This window comes from Saimiri boliviensis, chromosome 4 (assembly GCF_048565385.1).
Source record: "Saimiri boliviensis isolate mSaiBol1 chromosome 4, mSaiBol1.pri, whole genome shotgun sequence".
NCBI lineage: Eukaryota > Metazoa > Chordata > Mammalia > Primates > Cebidae > Saimiri > Saimiri boliviensis.
The window spans coordinates 98,871,104-98,876,931 of NC_133452.1; positions in this window are offsets into that span (position 1 = coordinate 98,871,104).

A 5,828-nucleotide genomic window follows, 5' to 3' on the forward strand; every position below is an offset into this window, starting at 1 on the left:
AAGGGTGACGGCAGGGACATCACACAGAACAAGGGTACCCATCACCAAGCGCCCACCGCCCCAGCCTCTCCATGAGCCCACGGGGGCCACAGAGTCCAGCTTTTGGCTTCCTCTTTGTCCTGCCAGGTGGGCTGAGGGTGGTCCCTGGAGGCTGGGCCTTCCTTTCTCCAAAACATCTCAGAAGGGCTTCACGTACCTGCTACCTCCGTTCCATCAGGGGAGAAAGTTCTAGATAACGCTGATTCTCCTCGTTTTAGAAGTCATTGTGTAAGCATCCTGGAGCTGCAGGAGGCTCCCGAGGCCTTTAGAACTCGCCCCTCACCTTCACCAATACCCACGTGCTCCAACGTAAGGCTGCACTCTGCACCCCAGGGAGCCCTGCACTTGGCTGTTCTCGTCACTGGCGCGTTGGTGAGGATCAGTTATCAGTCATCCTCCAGAGAAGGTAGAGGTAGGAGGGGCGGAGGAAGGGGAGGTAAGGTCCTGAAAAGGTACACCCAGCCGACCACTCCTAAGCCAGTGGCCCAGCCCTCCAGGGTCAGTAAAGAAAGACACCCTACTTTTCCAGGTGGACCTCCTTCCCCGAGAGTGCGTTTCTGTGCCTGCTTCTCTGCCGGCCCGGCCCCGCTCCCCACTCTCACAGAAGCCTGACTCATATCACAGCATTCTGATGCATTAATAATAATGGCCACTGCTTAACAGGCACCTCCTGTATGCCAGGCACTGTCCAGTGCTCGAGAGATGCTAAGCTATTAATCATACTATAAGTACTGTAATGTGGGTAAGTACAAGGAATACCTAATGAATGTTGATTGAGGCCGGGTGCTGTGGCTCACGCCTGTAATTCTAGCACTTTGGGAGACCAAGACGGGCGGATCACTTGAGGTCAGGAGTTCAAAACCAGCTTGGCCAACGTGGTGAAACGCCATCTCTACTTAAAGTACAAAAAAAAAAAAAACTACCTGGGCGTGGTGGCGGACACCTGTAATTCCAGCTACTTGGGAGGCTGAAGCAGGAGACTCACTTGAACCCAGGAGGTGGAGGTTGCAGTGAGCCGAGATCATGCCACTGCACTCCAGCCTGGGTGACAAAGTGAAGCTCAAAAAAAAAAAAATGTTTATTGAGTGGGTGAGGTGTCAGAGATAGCTGTCCATTCTCCCCTTTTCCTCAGTAAACAAGGCTTGATTTTTATTTTTTATTTTATTTATTTTTGTAGAGACAGGGTCTCCCTACGTTGCGGCGGCTGGTCTTGAACTCCTGGCCTCAAGCAATCCTTGTACCTGTGCCTCCTAAAGTGCTGGAATTATAAGCATGAGCCACTGTACCTGGTCAATGCCTGGTTTTTAGCTGGGCATATGGCAACCTAGAATTAAGACGATTCCAGCTTCCCTTGCAGCTAGATGTGACTCTATGACCAAGGAGAAGTGTCATGTGCCAAGATTCTAGGAATCTTACTTAAAAGCTGGCATGTACTATTAACTCCCTTCTTCTTTATCCTTCCTCCATCTTGCTATGTGGAATGCAGCTGTGATAGCTGGCATTCTGGCTGCCATCTTAGGCCATGAGGACAAGAGAGTAGAGCAGTGAGCTCTACTCTTGCTGTAGAAGCGAAAGAAGGAGCCCGGGTCTCTCAGGATTGTATAAAACCTCCATACCAGCTGTAGACTGCCTGCCTCAGGACTTTTATGAGAGAAATGGACGTTTCACTTCTGTCAAGTGGGAATTCTTATTATTCAAAGCCAATCCGAATCCTACCTTAAATAGATAAGAATATGGACAGACCTATGAAGACACAGCATTCTTGCAGCCAGAGAAGATACCTCACTGCTAGGTGGCATTGGGAAGGGGGATGGTCATACCATGGAAAACCCTGACCTTGGGAAGGCTGCCCCTTGAACGCTGGGTGTGGCCTCACTCAAGGCTCAAGGGAGCACTTCACAGAGGTCTCCTGAATGGATGGGCCCAGCTAAGCTGTACCGGGTGTGGGCAGGGTCTTTACCCATTCAAACTTGTAGGAGGGAAACAAATATTGCTTCTGGAAGATGGAAAAGGTCCACCAGGAGGGAGCAAAGGGCGGCTCCTCCATCTGCTCAGTGGGGCTCACACAGGCCCCGCCTCCAAGAGGCTGCTTGTGGTGGACATCAGTGATGTGCCCGGGGGGGCCAGGTGCCCATCTAAGGCAATGCTGGTGGACTCCAGGGAAGAAAAGGCTAACTCTTCCAATGAGGGACTTCTGGGTGAGGCACGTCCTCCTGATACCCTGATCCACTGGGATGGTGTCTTGGCACCAGCTTGGGATTTGATCAAGTACATGTCCTGGTTCTGCCATTTTCCAGCTTTGTGACTTTGGGCAAGTGTCTGAAACCTGCTGAACAGTCACCTCCCATATCCAGGGAACCCTGAGAGCTACCTGAGAGCTACCTGGTTGCCCCGTTCCAGTGCCTCGCTGACCACCAGCTGCAGCCACGTGTTTGACAAAGGCCATCTTACTCTTCACAGCAACACTTCCAGGTAGGTGTTGCTATGCTCATTTTTCTTTTCTTTTTTTTTAAGACAGTCTCACTCTGTCACCCAGGCTGGAGTGCAGTGACGGGTTCTTGGCTCACTGTCACCTCTGCCTCCCGGGTTCAAGCAATTCTCCTGCCTCAGCCTCCCCAGTACCTGGGACTACAGGCACTCCCCCAACGCCTGGCTAATTTTTGTATTTTTAGTAGAGACAGGCTTTCACCATGTTTACCAGGTTGGTCTTGAACTCCTGACCTCAAGCTATCTGCCTGCCTCAGCTGCCAGAATGCTGGGATTACAAGTATGAGCCACTGGGCCAGGCATATGCCCATTTTTCAAGGGAAGAAATTGAGGCTTGTACATTTAAAATGTCATGCCCAAGGTCAGAGCTGGGAAGCAGATTCAAACTCAAATCCCTAATTTCCATGACTGCCCCATGCCCAGTAAGACCCTGTTGCTGCTCTCACGCCCTCTCAGGGTCAAGTCTCAGGTCCCTGGAGTAGGTCGCTGGGTCCACTAGACTTCCTGCCTCCAGCTCCCTGGGCTGGACTCCTGTCTCATCCTCCTCTGGCCAGCTCTCATCAGGTTAGACGGGCCCCTCCTGCCTGCCCTCCATCCAGACCCCCCACTCACCAGCTGGGGGCGATGTCTGCTCCGTAACCTCTCCTTCCAGATCTGGGGTCCAGTACACAACCCCAGTTGGCCCACTGTGACTCTGTCCTGGAACTTTTCTCCAACCTACTGAGATAACAAATTCTCCCTTGCAACTAGAGTTTCCAAGCTTTGACGTGTCAAGTCAGGAGCTGCTACCCCCAGGGAGAATTTGGACAGCCCAGAGGAGGAGGAGCCAGCGGGAGCCAGCCCCGCTCCCGACATCGCTAGGGGACACCTGGATGCACCCCCGATTTCTTTTTCCTGTCGTTCAAATGGACTTGAGTTCCTCCTGTTTTGGTGGAGAGAATCTAGAGCAGCTGGCAGCATCAGACCCAACACACCAGTTTCTGGAGCCACTGGCCTGAGCTTCCTCCCTACACTGGTCCTCTCTGGCCCCTGGCTCATCAGAGGTGAGTATGGAGAGCACCGGGTGGGGCTCAGGGCCCAGGGCTCAGTTTCTGTGCAGTGCCACCATCGACAAGCAGTGGGATCACGAGTGAGTCTCAAGCACCCTGGGTCTCCCTCGCCTCCTCTGGGAATAGGGATAACAACACTTGCCCTGCCGACCCTGCGGGTGGAGCGCTGTGATGAACGACTGTCCACGGGCAACGGAAGTGGGTGCGCTCTGGAAAGCGTAGTCCGTCTAAATCAGTCTGCCAGTCGGATTCCTGCCTTCCTAGCCTTCTTTCTGCCTCCATCTCCCTGCACCCCCATCCTTGCCGTGTCCTGCTCTCTGATCAGCTAAGACTGGAGATGGAGGCAGAGACAAGGCTGGGACCCAAGCCAGCCACGGGGACATGCAGCTGCCTATCAGATCCTGACTGACACAGGGCCCCACCCCCAGACCCAGGCTGGACAGCTGGGGGGAGGGTGCCCCCTGTTGAGGTGGGAAGAGCCTGGGGCTGGTCACCCAGACAGGACCAAAGGGGACAGGATGGGCAGGAAACTTGGTTGGTGGGATCCCAGAGACCCCCCAGCCGTCTCGTGGCACAAAGACCGTGGGACCAGAGAGGCTAGGGACCAGGCCTAAGGACACACAGCGGGCTGGGATCTGAATGCAGACCCCAGTCTGTGCTCCCAAATGGCATGTTTTACCTCATTTAAGCCTAGCAAGTCCATCACCAGAGGGGTTCACTGCCTCCCATACTCACAAGACAGGGAAAGAGGCTCATTAACATTCCCAAAGTTAAGGCTAGATAACGGCAGAGGAAGGATTCGGGCTGCCTCTGTTGGAATCGTCTTTCTAGGACGCCATGTTGCAGCTGGATGGTGAGCGTGGGGCTGGGAAGCAGCCCAGTGGGTGGTGGCTGTGTTCTCAGGGCCATACAGCTAGGCACTTCCAGCAACTGCAGCAGGCCAGGGCACCCCCAGGCACACCTGGGCCATGACACGTTGCTTTGCCCAGACCTGCACTTCCTCTGTGCCGCCAGGCCCTATACAGGTCCTGGGACCAGGGTGGCCGGGCACAGTGGCTGGACACAGCCTGCCCTTGAGGATAGTTCAAGGCCTGGTGGCCACAATCACTCAGGGTCTTCTTGCCTCAGAGGGCAGTGATGACTCCCAAGAGCAGCCATCTGCGGGCCTGCTAGTTTCATGAACACCTACTATATGCTGTGACCGTGAGTTACCCTCTCCATTCTAGGGAGAAACGAAAGGTAGACGGGCTTCAGGCCTGGTTCCATCACTGCCATCTCCTGCCCCTTCACAGACTCACTCCTCAGAGCGTGATCTCGAACTCCTGCAGGGGCCTGAGCAAATGCACCATTTCTCCCTGTAGCCAGGTTCACATCTGGGAGGTCATCTGAAGAGGCCCCATCCCATCCCAGGGGTCCAGCCCTCGGGGTCCTCAGAGTTCCCGTGTGGACCCAGCCAGGCAGGACTCCTGCCAGAGTTAGGTGCCAAGCCTGAGAACCCTGCAGCCCCAGCTTGGGGGACAGACAGGACACACAGCCAGCATCCTCCTGACCACCTCCACCCCGTGATGGGAGCAGGGCGGCCTGCCCGCAGGCATGCCCTCCCTCCACAGGCACGTACCGGAGGCCTGCTGGGGGCCAGGCACAGGGCATTGCATACAGCAGAGAGCCTCGCCAGGATTACATGCTAGAGAAGGGCCGTCAACAGGAAAGGTGCAATGAGTAGATTACACAGTACAGTGGCAGGTGGTGTGTGCCTGACAGGAAGGGGCCAGGCCGCCTGGAGCGCTGGGCGGGGTGTGAGAGCAGCGCTGGCTGGTGGTCAGGGCAGATCCCTTTGGGGAGGTGGGATCTGAGCAAGGCACGAAGGAGGCGGGGCGTGAGCTCTGGTGGCCTCTGTGTGCATCCGGGTGGCGGGAGGGGAGGTCAGCAGGCACTGTGGAGTTAGACTGAGGGGGCCTTGAAGCCCTGGTGGCTCATTTCCAGGGTCCTCTGACCAAGCATCTCAGCTCTCCGCGCTCACCGAGAGGTACCACGCTGGTTGCTTGAGAGCAGTTAGCTCATTTCATTATCTTAACGGTCCTTTGAGGTGGCACCCATCATTAGCATCCCTATTTTAACCCCAGGGAGGAAACTGAGGCACAGGGGGCTTAGCACTTGGCACAGTGAAGGTCAGAGCCAAGATCTGGCGCGGAGCTCCACTCTCAGCCGCCACTGCTTATGATCTGGTTGGTGTGTGTCTGCTGGCCCTCCCTG